This window comes from Littorina saxatilis, linkage group LG15, assembly GCF_037325665.1.
Source record: "Littorina saxatilis isolate snail1 linkage group LG15, US_GU_Lsax_2.0, whole genome shotgun sequence".
Taxonomy (NCBI): Eukaryota; Metazoa; Mollusca; class Gastropoda; order Littorinimorpha; family Littorinidae; genus Littorina; species Littorina saxatilis.
In genome coordinates this window covers 43,891,779-43,909,265 of record NC_090259.1, presented here as the reverse complement: position 1 = coordinate 43,909,265, position 17,487 = coordinate 43,891,779, and the positions used below count along the sequence as shown (strand labels likewise).

The following is a 17,487-nucleotide window of genomic DNA, read 5'->3' as shown; positions in this document are numbered from 1 at the left end:
GGGGGGGGGGGATGGGATAGAGCCACTTGTTAATTGTTTCTTGTTCACAAAAGCACTAATCAAAAAATTGCTCCAGGGGCTTGCAACGTAGTACAATATATTACCTTACTGGGAGAATGCAAGTTTCCAGTACAAAGGACTTAATATTTCTTAAATACTGCTTGACTAAAATCTTTACAAACATTGACAATATTCTATACAAGAAACACTTAACAAGGGTAAAAGGAGAAACAGAATCCGTTAGTCGCCTCTTACGACATGCTGGGGAGCATCGGGTAAATTCTTCCCCCTAACCCGCAGGGGGAATGGTTTTTCTGCCGCATGTCTCAGTATGTAACTTTACACAAGACAAGTCTAAATAGATTATTGAGTTTTTAACATTATGGACTTCAGCAAAGAATGCTGAATTACTTGCCCTGTATGCAGCAGTTTTGCAAGTATATTTCAACATCTTTCTTTCTTTATTTGGTGTTTAACGTCGTTTTCAACCACGAAGGTTATATCGCGATGGGGAAAGGGGGGAGATGGGATAGAGCCACTTGTCAATTGTTTCTTGTTCACAAAAGCACAAATCAAAAATTTGCTCCAGGGGCTTGCAACGTAGTACAATATATTACCTTACTGGGAGAACGCAATTTTCCAGTACAGGTGTAAAAAAGTACAAATGTACAGACTGGGTAAATCTAGCGTCACACTCTGTACATGCATACTTTTTTACACCTGTATGTGTTAACATATGTTGCTTTAAATTTCCAGACTGGGTGAATCTAGCTTCACACTCTGTACATGCATACTTTTTTACACCTGTATGTGTTAACATGTGTCGCTTCAAGGTAGAAGAGAGTGCAAACCTAGCATCACACTCAGTGCATGCATACTTTTTCACTCCTGTGTCTGTTGACATATGTTGCTTCAAACTTAGAGACTGGCTAAACCTAGCATCGCACTCTGTACATGCATGCTTTTTTTACACCTGTATGTGTTAACATTATGTTGCTTCAATGTTCCAGAATGGGTGAATCTAGCTTCACACTCTGTACATGCATACTTTTTCACTCCTGTATGCGTTAACAGTTGTTTCTTCAAACTTCCTGACTGTGTGAACTGAGCATCACACTCTGTACACGCATGCTTTTTCACTCCTGTATGTATTTGCATGTGTCGCTTCAAATTACTAGAGTCTTTGAACCTGGCATCACACTCTGTACATGCATGCTTTTTTACACCTGTATGTGTTAACATATGTCGCTTTAATTGTCGAGACCGGGTGAATCTAGTTTCACACTCTGAACATGCATGCTTTTTCACTCTTGTATGTATTAGCAAGTGTCGATTCAAAGTATGAGAGTGTTTGAATCTGGCATCACACTCTGTACATGCATGCTTTTTTACACCTGTATGTGTTAACATATGTCGCTTCAATGTTCCTGGCCGTTTGAACCGAGCCTCACACTCTGTACAACCATGCTTTTTCACTCCTGTATGTATCTGCATGTGTCGCTTCAAATTACTAGAGTCTTTGAACCTGGCATCACACTCTGTACATGCATGCTTTTTTACACCTGTATGTGTTAACATATGTCGCTTTAATTGTCGAGACCGGGTGAATCTAGTTTCACACTCTGAACATGCATGCTTTTTCACTCTTGTATGTATTAGCAAGTGTCGATTCAAAGTATGAGAGTGTTTGAATCTGGCATCACACTCTGTACATGCATGCTTTTTTACACCTGAATGTGTTAACATATGTCGCTTCAATGTTCCTGACCGTTTGAACCGAGCCTCACACTCTGTACAACCATGCTTTTTCACTCCTGTATGTATTTGCATGTGTCGCTTCAAATTACTGGAGTCTTTGAACCTGGCATCACACTCTGTACATGCATGCTTTTTTACACCTGTATGTGTCAACAAATGTTGCTTCAAAGCACTAGAGTTTGCGAACCTGGCATCACACTCTGTACATGTATGCTTTCTTACTCCTAAAATGTGTTGCTTGAAATGTCCAGACTTTTTAGGCTTAGCACCACTCTCTGTACAGGCAAGTTTTTTCTCTGTCAGGCTTATTAACATGCTTGGATTCAGATTACCGGACTTTTTGAGCCCAGCATTACACTCAATACTTGAATGTTTCTCTTGTTTCAGCCAGGTATCACACTCAGTACTAGAATGTTGCTCTTGTTTCAGCCAGGTACCACATTCAGTACTTGAATGTTCCTCTTGTTTCAGCCAGGTATCACTGTGAGCGCTGTCTGCAGCTTGTCCTTCCAATGTCAGCACTGTAGATATGGTAGCTGTGTCTGTGGCCACAACCTCTCTGACTGGTACTGGAAAATGAAAGCAAAAGCAAGTCATACGAGAGTGCTGATTATGATACGTGAATAGCATACACTTTTTCTCTTGTTTCCTTTTGCAGATTAAACATTTACTGAGCACAAAAAGGATATACTTTCAATGGTATAGCCCAGGTGTGAAACAGCAGTTTTTTGGTCAGAAATATATGTGTATTTGAAAATCAGTTTTTCTTTTGTTCAAAAATGTGTTTCTGGAATCTGAGCATTTCTTTCTTTCTTTATTTGGTGTTTAACGTCGTTTTCAACCATTCAAGGTTATATCGCGACGGGAATCTGAGCAATATCTGGATATGACGTCACTGGTCCATGACCACGCCTACCCTCAAAAATGGTGTTTTTTATGGCATGATTCACTTTCAACCGTCGAAACAGTGACTTAAACTGAATGCTAGTTTACATTTTTTTACATCCAAAAGTTTATTTGGTGTCTTACCTAACAGTTCATACACATTTCGTTCAAATCCGTTGCGCTGTCAGGCTGATCTAAAAGAGAGCGACCACAAAACTGAAAAACAGCAAAAAATCCATGGTTTCTATGGTGTTTTTGCTGTGTTTTAACTGTTTCTGCTCAGTGTATACAGGTGGAGTGTGGTTGAGAACAATATTTCTTTCCTTTTAATGTGCCAACAAGGTTTATAGACTCCACGATTAGATAGTACTTATCTCAGTGAGCATTGAGTTGGAACCACCATACTCTTCCAATTTTAAAGTTGATATGAAAAAGGACTGATGTGTGAAATTACAGCCAAATCCTTGCAACGACGCGCGAAAGAAGTCGTTTCTTTTTTACATTTAGTCAAGTTTTGACTAAATGTTTTAAGATAGAGAGGGAATCGAGACAAGGGTCGTGGTGTGTGTGTGTGTGTGTGTGTGTGTGTGTGTGTGTGTGTGTGTGTGTGTGTGGAGCGATTCAGACTAAACTACTGGACCGATCTTTAAGAAATTTGACATGAGAGTTCCTGGGAATTATATACCCGTCCAGAGAGGTCTTGGAGAGGACAGCACTTTTCGCCCTGCAGTCCGGATTGACGATTTAACAGCGAACGACAAGAAGAAGATACCCGGAGGTTTTTTTCATTTTTTCGATAAATACCTTTGTCATATCCTGCTTTTTGTAAAAGTTGAGGCGGCACTGTCACACCCTCATTTTTCCATCAAATTGATTGACATTTTGGCAAAGCAATCTTCGACAAAGGCCGGACTTTGGTATTGCATTTCAGCTTGGTGGCTTAAAAACTAATGAATGAGTTTGGTCATTAAAAATCGAAAACATATAATTAAAATTATTTTTTTATTAAACGATCCAAAAACAATTTCATCTTATTCTTCGTCATTTTTCGATTCCAAAAACATATACATATGTTATATTTGGATTACAAACAAGCTCTAAAAATTAAAAATATGAAAATTATGATTAAGATTACTTTTCCGAAATTTATTTAAAAACAATTTCATCTTATTCCTTGTCAGTCCCTGATTCCAAAAACATATAGATGTGATATGTTTGGATTAAAAACAAACTCAGTACGCTAAAAAGAATAAAGATACAGACAAGCGTGTTATCCTGCTCAGCGCGACCACTACCGCACTATTCTGGCTTGTCGATTTCACTGCCTTTGCCACGAGCGGTGGACTGACAAAACTACGAGTATGCGGTCTTGGTGAAAAAAGCAGTGCGTTCAGTTTCATTCTGCGAGTTCGACAGCTTGACTAAATGTTATTTCGCTTTACGCGACTTGTTTCTTCTTCTTCTCCTTCGTTAATGGACTGGATCTCCTATATGCACTCATGTGTTTGCACGAGTGGATTTTTACGTACATGACCGATTTTACTCCGCCATTCAGGCAGCATATGCTGATTTCAGGGGAAGCATGCTGGGTATTTTTGTGTTTCTATAACCCATCGAACTCTGACATGGATTACAGGATCTTTTCCCTGTGCACCTGGTCTTGTGCTTGCGTGAATACATGAAGGGAGATAAGGCACCAGCAGGTCTACACATTAGTTGACCTGGGAGATCGAAAAAAATCGCCATCCTGGACCCACCAGGCGGTTGCGGCCGGGATTTGAACTCACGACCTTCCGATAAGGAGGCCGATGTCTTATCAACTACGTCACTGTGCCCGTCGAAATCCTTTCATATCTCTGTTTGTCTCAGTGAACAATAAACAACCCAGTTACGCTCAAAGATTACTTTCCTCTCACGTGAACTTCTGTATGTTGTAGATCGCCAACGGTCTTTTCATGCTTTAGTGCGAGAAAAAAACATCCTCTCACTTTGACACATAGCTAAACATAAAACCTTGCTGATTTCCCTGCACAGCGGTAATTGCTCAGTATCAAGTTTTTTCCATTTATAATGTTGAAAATTGCTTAAAGTCATTCACACAGACCATAGTTTTTGAAAAAGACTTGAGTTGAGTTGAGTTGTATGATGGCTTTCCTGATCTAAACAATAAAAGAACCCATTGTTATTCACCGAATTAAGACAATTTCCAAATTACAGTGGTTTTATCCCCGAGTACGCAGTAGGAGGGTCCTGCAGACTTTAATTGTGTGTCTGTGTGTGTGTGTGTGTGTGTGTGTGTGTGTGTGTGTGTGTGTGTGTGTGTGTGTGTGTGTGTGTGTGTGTCTGTCTGTCTGGACTTAACAGCTTATTGCTGGGAAACTACTGGGCGCAGTTCTTTCAAAAGTTGATACACTAACTTGATAATAGGTCCGATTGATCGTATTAAAACTTCATAATGTTACCTGGGACCTAAATGCGAAATATTCCACAAAAACGACTCTTAACGGGGGGGAGGTTTGGCGGTGGGAGTACAACTGCCGTACAGCTAATGGAACAGCCAGCTAGCTGGTGCGAATCACGTCCGCCTATCGCCAAAGTGATCCGGGATCGATTCCCGGCATGGGCGGTCTATATTTTTTTTTTTTTTTTTTAAATTCTGCTTTACTATTGTTTATTATGAACGTTTTATTGTTTTATTTCACTCTAATAATTTTTTTAATTGTGTAAAATAAATAAATAATTGTTTTCTTTTTTTTTTTAATTCTTGTTTACTGTTGTTTATTATGAACGTTTTAATGTTTTATTTTACTCTAATAATTTTTTTAATTGTGTAAAATAATAAAAAATTAAAAAAATTTTTTTTTTTAAATCCACGTGCACAAGACGAAAGCACGTCCGCCTATGGCCAAAGTGATCCGGGTTCGATTCCCGGCATGGGTGGTCTTTTTTTATTTATTTTTTTTTTTTTAAATTCTTGTTTACTATTGTTTATTATGAACTTCTTAATGTTTTATTTTACTGTAATCATTTTTTTAAATCCACGTGCACAAGACAAAAACTTTCATACTGGGGGAGCGAGCCAGTCTGAAGAGTACTCGGGTCCAGCGCCAGCGTTTTTTTATTGTTTGTAAAATCCCTTGAGCATTGTTGCAAAAATAAATTCGAACATCTTTTAACCTTTAGCACGCCAGCGGCAACTTTCGTCGCCCAGCCATTAATCCCCCTTTGCCAGCCAGGAGCGACTTGCGTCGCAAGCGTTAGGCTTGTTCGTATGACCAACTTCTCGTTCGTATTTGCACACGAGAATAACGGTATTTTTAACGGCACTTGAGCCAGAGCAAGGCTCACTTCCTTGCGTTATCTCGTCGTGTCGTGTGCGCTGAATTTGAGTCAGTTTTGTCGAAGTTTTCTGCTTTTGTTTTTGCATTGATAAAATACTTTAGTGCTTTGACAAGCAAGATGGAGGGTGATGAGTTTGAAACTTTCTTTTGAGTTGTTTCTTGACAACAAATTGTATGCGGAATCGGAACGAATTACTGAGGAAGATCTTCGCAATGAACTGTGTATCGCATAGAAAAAAATGACAGTTCGTCAAGTGACAGTGACGGTTACGAAACGGAATTTACGAAAGTGCAGATGGATACAAACAGTGGCTGGTCCAGTTTAGTGAAATGACAGGACCAGCAAACATTACCGATAATCTGACTGATGTTAGATACTTTCTTCTGCAATTTTTTGCGTAGCAAATGCTCGACTAGCTTGTCGAAGAGACACTGCGTAGAAACTGACTCAAATTCAGCGCAAAGCAAGCCAGTGACAAGACGTAAAAAGTTCGCGTGTTCGGAAATGGTGACCTGTGAATCTAGTGGAGATCAAAGCTTTTCTCTGCTTGTTGTTGCTAACCGAACTAGTAAAAAAATCGTCCTATGACATGCACTGGTTCAAACATCTACTTATTTAAAAACCAGGATTAGTAAGTTGGATGGTCAACATGATTACCTGTTCAAAGGAGTTTCACCAGGCATAGACTGGTTAGTTTCACAAAATTCCACGGACTAACCAACACGTCCCCTTTTCATTTTTTATTTGTATTTATTGCTAAGAAAATAAATGATGCATGCAAACAAAATATTTTAATGTTAAATAAACTCGGAGGCAAAAGAAACGCAAATAAAGGATGCGTTAATTAAACCTTTATGGACTTGAAACAAAAAGAAAAGCATGATACTACCATGTTCTGCACGTGTTGTTTTAGCGGTCTTATCTTGTCAGAACCGTGTTTGCCGTTATCTGGGTCACACGCGAGGTCTTGTTGACGGGGATCCCAAACCGTCATGGGGACAACTTTCAGCACGTACAAAATGTGAAAAAGCAGCTTTTCGTGTTCAGAGTGTTCAGGCAAAGCCTTACCGTACTCACAAAACTGTTACAACATTCATTTCTGCGACACAGGCGCGATGCCAAGACTATCACCAGAGAAGAGCCAACAGGCGATCGGAAGACTTGATGCCGGACAATCAGTTTAGCAAGTTGCTAGGGCATTTGGAGTAAATGTCACCACGGTTTATCACCTGCAGCAACGTTTTCATGCCACTAACAGTACCTGCGACTTACAAAGACGTGGCAGACCCCGGGTAACAACAGCCCGACAAGATCGTCATCTTGTCCATCAACACCAGCAAGATCCATTCGAAACTGCCGCCAACACAGCCCGTAACACAATCGGGGTACATGGACCACATGGACAACCCGTCAGTGCCAGAACTGTACGCCGACGCCTTGGTGGGTAGAACCTGGTAAATCGGCGTCCTGCTCAACTGTCTTGACAGCTCAGCATCGCCTGGATCGTCTGGCCTGGGCCCAGCAGCATGCCCACTGGCGTGATCGGGACTGCGGGGTTAGGGTTAGGTGCGGAGGGTTCTTTTTCGCACGAGAAGCGCTTTTGCCTTGAACCGGGCGTGTCCGGATCTGGCGAAGACATGAAGAGCGGTTTGCTAACAATAACATCCTGCAGCATGATCGATGGGGAGGTGCCAGCGTCATGATATGGGCCGCCATTGGTGTCAATCAGCGAGTGGCGCCTGTCGTCTTTCAGAACGTCGGCCAAGGTCGTGGGAATGGTGTCAATGCAGACCGCTACATCAATCAAGTCCTGCGTCCCTATGTGGTTCCATTTTTCCAGAGGTACCGGAACTGCCTGTTTCAGCAAGACAATGCCCGTCCCCATACTGCACGTGCTACCCAGGACTTCCTGCATAACAACAACGTGAACCTTCTGCCTCAATTAATTAATTCGACATCAAAATTCATGGGTAACCCATTTTCACTGCAACATTTACGTTTCTTTTGCCTCTGAGTATATAACCCCATCACAACCACAAAGTTTCATGCTTATAGTGCATTTTCATAGAAGTTGTAAGTGTTAAAAGTGAGTGGGTGTTATTCTTATGCCAGGAAAGCAAAATAATGTGGCTACAGGGGAAGTAATGCTGGCTGGAATCTGGAGTGCTAAAGGTTATTAACATGAGATTGCATAACAATTTCATAGAAAAATAGACAGTGACAAAGTTCGCTCAAAATGACTCCGGACTCCGAGGTTGGTGTGTTTCATCTGCATTTTTGGAGTCTTTCGCACACTCTGGTGCTAATGTAAGTGATCAGGATGGTAAGAGTAACGAAGGAACCACCAAGAAATCTTGTTTTCAGCAGGGCGCACTCTATTTTTCAAGTCTTGATGATCCTGAATATTTTTTGCAGAACAAATACTCAATAAGAAAAGGCTACGAATTCTTCAAAATTGTGGTGCTCCTCGAGGCCGATGTCTGCTCTTTAATCCAAAACAACGCAAAAGAGACATTCAAACTGCCTAACTGCACAAGGTGAAAGCGTGTTATTTTGTGTCCCTGTTTTGGGGACTTCTGATTTTTCACGAGAGTTATCTTTTCTTAGCTTGGTTATGTCTCATGTAGGTTCATATACTGATATAGCAACCGCTCTTCATAGACTTCATTGATAAACAGTCTAAGCAGTAATCTACATGTGCACAAATTTTATATCAAATTTTAACTCCCTGAAACACCGGCCCCCGTAGCGCAGTGGTTAGCACATCGGGCTGCGGGCCGGGAGGTCGTGGGTTCGAATCCCATCAGGGTCATGTGGGTTTTTCTGGCTACGGTCGGCTCCTACCCAGAGTGGAAGTGCTATGGTTCCTATGGGAAGGCTGGGGTCACACAGCCGAGTGTCATTCACTTAACGAATGCGACTTTGAGGGTGCTCAGGTTCTGTATACCTGACCAACACCGCAGGTGCGGCAGTTCTCGGGCCTGGTTGACGCCAGGATATATTATGACAGTAAGCGTAGAGTGCTGCCCTGTCACGTAGTCTCAAACCTAATTGGAAATCCAAAGCATCATTATAATCATCCTCATCTCATTAATCATCCAAAATATAAATTGTCCTTGCTCTTGTGGCCCTTCATGCCAGGAGCTCTCATGGTGACCTTGGTCTCAGTGTTCCTGTTCCTTCCTTCCCTGAATAGTAGTTCTGCTGTCAGTCTTCAACGTGTGACGTTCTGGGGGGTCGACGGAGGGACGTGGTGGCGGTCTCCTCTCTGGAGGTGACGCTCACTCAGTCTGGCTCCGCGACTTAAAAGTCAATGTCGTTTGTAGGGGGCATAGTAGGTAGTGGGCTGCGTCCGTTAGCTCGGGACAGACCCACTACTGAACACCGTCGAAGTGACTCAGCAGAAGTGCAGTGTCATCTTCCGAGGGTAGCCTACCGCAGCGGCCCGACATCCCCCCCACCCCCCTGTCTGTAAAATCGACAAGTCTGGCAGCGGAACGAAATTCAGAGGTGGTTGGAGCAGCGAGTACAGGGACGGGGCGGTGTGAGAGCACAACGGGACAAGGGAACAAGTGTAAAGACGGGAAAAAAAAAAAAAAACTCCTTGAAACCTATGTCGACCTTTTAACAGAGATGCCCAAGTTTTCCAGCCTGGTGAGAAAGTGATGCTTAAGAAACCTCATTAAACATTTGAAAATCAACTGCTTTGGGTAATTTGAACAATTTACCATCAAGACGTCCAGGTCGCCCACATCTCTCTCTCATCATAAAGACCCACTTTTCTGAGACTTTCCCTGTTGTTAGATTCCCTCTCTGTTAAGACCTACATGGCTTATATTCGACAAAGATATAAATAGAGGTACAGTACCACTGTCCTGGTCTCTTGTCTCCTGTTTCAGCCAGGTATCGCTGTGAGTGCTGACAGCACCTTGTCCTTTCAATGGCTGCACTGTATCAAATGTTTCTCCTGGTTCCTGTTTTGGGCAATGGCATTCTGCTTGCTGATTTAACATACCTGAAAGCATAAGCAAGCAATTTCAAAAGCAACACTCAATAGAGTCTAAACTGTGTCAAGTCCCCAACACACCACCCAAGCTGGCAACCACAATATATTGGTCAGCCAGACCGTTTTGTCTACTACCCCCTCCAAACCCTTCCTTCAAAAGGTGTGAAGTGCTTTCTTCTTCTTCTTCGTTCACTCATGTTTTTGCACAACTGGGTTTTTACGTGTATGACCGTTTTTACCCCGCCATTTAGGCAGCCATATGCCGCTTTCGAGGGGAAGCATACTGGGTATTTTCGTGTTTCTTTAACCCACCGAACTCTGACAATGACATGGACCACAGGATGACATGGACCACTTGGTCTTGTGTTTGCGTGTGGGGGATAAGGCACTAGCAGGTTTGCACATAAGTTGACCTGGGAGATCGAAAAAATCTCCACCCTTAACACACCAGGCGGTAGCGTCCGGGATTGAAGTGCTTTCAAGACTAGCCGTCACCAATAATTTCATTTGACCACCACCACTCCCCCAAAACATCCCCTTCCTCCCCATCAGGTGTTTCATTCACCTGATCTTATGAACCTTACCATAGGGGCGTGTTTCAGTGATGTGCCAACACTCTTCTGCGACATCAATCTCTATCTTGACATCTGAGAGGAGAGCTGAGTCTCCTTCCTCCATGCTGTTGGGAGAAGCCATGGTTCCTGACAGTTCAAGGTGCTGACTGTTCACTGATCAAGGTGTTGGCAAATCATAGCAGCTCACTCTTTAAGGTGTTGGCAGATCATAGCAGCTCACTCTCCAAGGTGTTGTAGGTTCATGATTGATCAGCGTTTAAATCATTGCTGTGGGAACAACAATGTTCAGCAGTTTAAAGAAGCAGAGAAAATATTTCTCTTTCACACACACACACACACACACACACACACACACACACACACACACACACACACACACACACACACACACAGGCACACTAAAGAAAGTGTTTGGACACAGTAGAAAACCTGCTAAAAGTAAAATCTTACATGGACTTGTATCAAAAATAAGTAAAGAATGTCACTGGATTCTGAGCAATGAATTTAACATGTTAGGCGCGTTTGATCGATCTGCGCGATCGCGCGATTGCACTGCGCGTTTGGTGGATCGATCAAACGCGCACACATCGATCGATGTGTGCGCGTTTGATCGATGCAAAGAATACAATACAAGAATCGTTAAAACGTGCAGCTCTTATACTTGCGCATTTGGACGATCTGTCACAAAGTAAGTCCCTACCACACACACACGTCGCAAGTGAAAAGTTTCAAATACAGGAATGTTCAGAAATATACCCCAACAACGTTTTTGATTACAATTCAGCTGTTTTTTCTTTTTTTTTTTGATTACTGCTGAGCTCTATTCACATAGGCTCAAGTTAGTTTTATTGCTTCAGTCTCTCTTCATTCGTTTAACTCATACATGATGGAGAGGTTTAGGCACACACTGCGGCAAGTGGAGGCAGATACATGCATCAGCCATGTGTCCCAAATCAATCTTGATGTCAAGCGAAAAGTTCAATACGATTGTGAACCACCTAAGAGACACACACACACACACACACACACACACACACTGCACACATGCACTTACATACACCCAGACACATTCACATACACACCCGCGCACATACACACACATACACAACTTTACACACACAAACACACACACACGGGCGGGGATGTAGCTCAGTCGGTAGCGCGCTGGATTTGTATCCAGTTGGTCGCTGTCAGCGTGAGTTCGTCCCCACGTTCGGCGAGAGATTTATTTCTCAGAGTCAACTTTGTGTGCAGACTCTCGCCTCGGTGTCCGAACACCCCCGTGTGTACACGGCAAGCACAAGACCAAGTGCGCACGAAAAAGATCCTGTAATCCATGTCAGAGTTCGGTGGGTTATAGAAACACGAAAATACCCAGCATGCTTCCTCCGAAAACGGCGTATGGCTGCCTAAATGGCGGGGTAAAAAACGGTCATACACGTAAAATTCCACTCGTGCAAAAATCACGAGTGTACGTGGGAGTTTCAGCCAACAAACGCAGAAGAAGAAGAAACACACACACACCGTGCGTGCACTGACACACACACGCACACACACACAGGTGCTTTTACACACACACACACACACACACACACCGCATACACACAAACACACACTTGCAGTCGAGTCACGCGCGCGCACACGAACTCATGTACACACGTTCTGTGTGTGTCATGTGCTTGTGTGTGTGTGTGTGTATGTATGTACAGGATGTGTCTGTATGTGTGTGTGTCAGTGTGTGTGTGTGCGTGAGTGTGTCAGTATGCATGCGTGCGTATGCGTGCGCGCGTGTCTGCGAGTGTGTGTCAACTTTACACGTGTGTCTATGTTTGCCTATGTGTGTGTGTACGGTGTGTGTGTGTGCTTCTGTATCTGTGTGTTTATGAGAGAGACAGAAAGAGAGAGAGAGAGAGAGAGAGCGAGAGAGAGAGAGAGACGCACGCGGGCCAAGGTGTTTGTTGGGATGGGGTGTGGACAGGTGAAAAGAACAACAACATAATAGAGCATATTCTAGACTCTTTCTTGATTCAGAAGGTTCAGGAACCTACCAGACGGAGAGTAGGCCAGAGGCCGACCCTGGACGATTGGGTTCTAGTTAATGAACAAAATTTAATTTCTGATGTTGATCACCTTGACCCTGTGGCCAAGAGTGACCATGATGTTTTAAGTTTTCAGTTGTACATTGCGCAACAAAAAGAAAATCAGGAGGCGAAATATAACTATAACCTTAAGAAAGGAGACTACAGTAAGCTTAGAAGAATAGTTAAGGAGCATGACTGGTCAAATCTAGCCGAACTCGACGTGGAGGAGGCCTGGAGCTGCATAAAGACCGTGCTACATGATGGTATGGAAAAGTGTATTCCTAAGGTAAAGAAAACACATTAAAAAAATATGAAACCTAAGTGGTTGGATAATAAAGCCATGAGGCAGATAAAGAAAAAGCATAGCGCTTATAAGAGATATTTATGTTCAAAGTCCGGACATGACTACCTAAGATACATTAAGATAAGAAATACTTGTACAAAAGACCTGAAAAAATCCCGTAAGGAATACGAAAAACAGATTGCAAAAGAAGGGAAGATAAACCCTAAGATGTTTTGGAAGTACGTCCAGGAGAGAATGAAGACTTCTACAGGTATAAGCACTTTGAAAAAGGTGGATGGTTCCTTTGTGGTTGACGATATGGGTAAGGCAGAAACCTTAAATGAGTATTTTTCTAGCGTTTTTACACGCGAGGACGTGTCAGACATCCCGACTATGACGGAAGGCTGCTATTCAGATGGGGCATCCTTATCTGAGATGAGAGTGACACCCTTAGCAGTTAAAAAGAAACTGAAAGAGTTGGATGAAAATAAAGCCCAAGGGCCTGATCTAATCCCATCAAAGGTACTTAAGGAGTTGTGTGATGAACTATCTATCCCATTATGCTTGCTGTTCAACAAATCTTTGGAATCTGGAAATATACCAGGTGATTGGAAAACAGTGGAGGTAACCGCTATTTTCAAAAAGGGTACTAAGTCAGAACCAGGTAACTACAGACCAGTAAGCTTAACCTGTGTAACATGCAAGGTATTGGAGTCTCTTGTTCGGGATTCTATAGTGTCTTACCTCACAGACAATAATTTATATGCTGACTGTCAGCATGGTTTTAGAAAAAGACGTTCTTGTGTCACTCAACTCATAGAGGTCATGGAAGACCTCACAAAATTTGTTGATGAAGGTGAAGCCATAGATATTATTTACTGTGACTTTAAGAAGGCTTTCGATACTGTGCCGCATGAGAGATTACTCCTAAAGCTTGCTTCGTATGGGCTTAGTTCCAGCGTCCTTTCCTGGATTCGGTCATTCCTGAGTGGCCGGTCCCAGAGGGTACGAGTTGGACAGGCAACGTCGAACCAAGCAGCAGTTCTCAGCGGAATTCCACAGGGCAGCGTTTTGGGGCCGGTTCTATTTACAGTGTTTATAAATGACTTACCAGATGTGGTTAGTGGTATAGTGAAGATATTTGCGGATGATACAAAGCTGTACAATAAAGCAACAAACAGTTCAGTCATGCAAAAAGACATACACTTACTTCAGGATTGGACAAATAAATGGAAATTATTTTTTAATGTTTCAAAGTGCAATGTTCTGCATTCTGGTAAAAAGAATCCCAAATATGACTACGTGATGACTGTCAGTGTCAATGATGCTATTGAAAAAATAAATGAATGTGATGAGGAAAAGGACATCGGTGTTGTTTTCGACAGCAATTTGTCATTCGACCCGCATATTCGAGGAGTTGTGTCAAAAGCTAATCAGAGGATTGGCATTATCAAACGAACGTTCTCATTTCTTGACAAGGACACCTTCTTAAAGCTATACAAAGCCTTTGTGAGACCACTGGTGGAATATGCAAATGTGGTGTGGAGCCCATTCCTCAAGAGACAGTCTCAGACAATTGAGAGGGTGCAGCGTCGAGCAACTAAAATTCTAAAGGAGTGCCGTGATAAGTCTTACGCGGACAGACTCAAATATTTAGACCTCCACTCTCTGAAGGGAAGGAGGACAAGGGGTGACCTAATACAAACATATAGAATTATAAATGGGGTGGATGATATTGACATGCACAAAATATTCACATTCCAGCAGACAGACAACACCAGAAACAGCCAGGGAAAAATCTTTGTTCAACACTGTAAGACTAACGGGGCGGGGATATAGCTCAGTTGGTAGCGCGCTGGATTTGTATTCAGTTTGCCGCTGTCAGCGTGAGTTCGATCCCAGGCTCGGCGGAAATTTATTTCACAGAGTCAACTTTGTGTGCAGACTCTCTTTGGTGTCCGAACCTCCCCCCGTGTACACTACATTGGGTGTGCACGTTAAAGATCCCACGATTGACAAAAGGGTCTTTCCTGGCAAAATTGCTTAGGCACAGTTAATAATTGTCTACCTATACCCGTGTGACTTGGAATAATAGGCCGTGAAAGGTAAATATGCGCCGAAATGGCTGCAATCTACTGGCCGTATAAAATTTCATCTCACACGGCATCACTGCAGAGCGCCTAGAACTGCATGTACCCACGGAATATGCGCGATATAAGACTCATTGATTGATTGATTGACTAACAAGCGCAAGTTTTCGTTTTCTCATAGAGTTGCTAACAATTGGAATGCACTACCCGCTAACATAAAATTCGCACCCACAGTAAACGCCTTCAAAAACTTCTTGGACAATTCTCCAAAATTTCTTAACCTTTTTTATGACTTTGATTGAAAGCATTGAAAGAATAGGGATTTAGGCATGCAAAGTATCTGACAAAGAAGGGGCACCAATAAGGCCTCGCGGCCTTCGGCTAACAAATATAGCCGCCCCTACATACTACTACTACTACTACTAAGGAGGAGAGAGAAAGAGATACAGGGACAGGGACAAACATACTGACAGTAGCTGAAGTATATGGGTTCATCGACAGAGAGAGAGAGAGAAAGACCTACTTCCGGTCATTGCCAGCAGACGTGTGTGTGCGTAGTAAGATGGTGATTTGTGAGACGGATCGTCCAAATGCGCAAGTATATAAGAGCTGCGCGTTTTAACGATTCTTGTATTCCTTGTATCGATCAAACGCGCACACATCGATCGATGTGTGCGCGTTTGATCGATCCACCAAACGCGCAGCGCGATCGCGCAGATCGATCAAACGCGCCTAACAAACACGCTAAAGTTCAAGATTACCCCCAACTTATAACACCAACCGACTGTAAAAGAAGTCACTGGTAGCTTGATTACACAGTGATAGCACAGATAATTCACTTGCTCTTCATGTCAGCGTATAGCGATTGCTCACGTGACAAATGGCAGCAGTCGCCAAACAGAGTGATTTCCCTTACGTCTTTTTGCCTGAACTGCAATAAAAGAAAGGATAGGCACCAGAAAAGTACAATAAAATAATTAAAAAAATAATAATAATGGTGATTTCTATAGCGCTTTCGAACACACAAAGCGCTTTACAAAAGCAATAACAACATCATTACCAGAATGACGCCATTGACGGAATAGAACACAATTATAAACACTTTACAACAAAAACCAAAAAACAAAACATAAATGTTACAAAAATACAGAGGCTCTTACAGGAACGAACTCCCAGTATACACAACAATTATAATGTGCGCACACACACACACACACACACACACCCACCCACACATGTCCACACACACACACACACACACAGTAAACATTGTTCATCCGAAAGTGCACATTCACAGGGTCGCGACAACTACATCATCATAGAATGCTTCTCTGAAGAGGTGAGTCTTGAGATTTGCTTTGAAAGAAGGCAGAGATGGACTGAGACGTAGAGACAAAGGGAGTTTGTTCCAGATATGATCAGCTGCGACTGAAAGACAGCGGCCACCATGATCGTCCCTCTGATACTTAGGAGCTTTGACAAATTTATTTTGGGAGGCAGAGCGGACAACCCTTTCAGGATTGTTTTTCTGCACGAGATCGGACAGGTACTGTGGAGCCGTGCCCGCAGCAATTTGATAGAATATGCAGCAGATCTTGTATTTAATTCTTTGTTCGACTGGAAGCCAATGTAGCTGTTTGAGTAGAGGCGTGACGCTTTGTTTCATAGGTGTTCAAAACACGAGTCTAGCGGCAGCGTTCGATCTGGACTAGTTGCAGGGGCTTGGTGACAGATTTGGGACATTCAGCAAGCAGTGAATTACAGTAGTCTAATCTAGAGAGTATGCCGGAACAGACTAGTCTTTTGGTTGCGTCTTCGGTAAGGTACTGTCGAATGGAACCTATACGCCGGATCTCCATTCGCGCTGCTTTACACGTTTGGACTACATGCTGTTTCATGCTGAGATCTTTGTCAAAAAAGACTCCGAGATCAGTCACGGGATGTATCCGAGAACTTGATGTCAATATTGTTCAAAGAGATGGCCTGTGGGAGTTCTGAAATAGACTTAGCATGGGTAGGGGTGGAGTATGAAAAACGCATGGCTTCAGTTTTGTCGTCATTTAGTTTGAGTTTGTTCTCTTCCATCCATGCCCCGACATCTCTCACACACTCCTGTAGCGACAGAACCAAATCTGGGTAGTTGTCATGTGATGCGGAATGATTGATCTGCGTATCATCTGCGAAGATTTCGTGTAGCACACAATGATTCTCTATGAGAGTTGTCAGCGGTGCTGTGTACATAATGAACAGCACCGGGCCTAACACAGAACCTTGGGGAACACCAAACACAAGAGAGGTTTCAGCAGATTGTTGGCCATCGATCAGAACAAACTGTTTCCTGTCTGAGAGATAATTTTGAATCCAAGAGAGAGCCATCTCGCTAATGCCAAAGTAGTGCTCTAGACGATATAAGAGAATGTCATGGTCTATCGTATCAAAAGCCGCAGACAGATCTAAAAGCAAGAGG

The 17,487-nt window shown here is 42.8% G+C and overlaps 1 long non-coding RNA gene across 2 annotated transcripts; it reads right to left on the bottom strand.

Moving 5' to 3' along the window:
• Positions 1–908: 908 nt before the first annotated feature.
• Positions 909–15,928, bottom strand: LOC138949411 (uncharacterized). Of its 2 annotated transcripts, none has more exons than XR_011450269.1 (4): positions 15,802–15,928; positions 10,576–10,833; positions 9,854–10,000; positions 909–2,327 (listed from the first exon to the last, which is right to left on the bottom strand). It is a non-coding gene; the product is annotated as an uncharacterized lncRNA (long non-coding RNA). The 2 variants fall into 2 exon arrangements; XR_011450270.1 differs by having other exon boundaries at positions 15,782–15,907.
• Between the last annotated feature and the right edge of the window lie 1,559 nt (positions 15,929–17,487).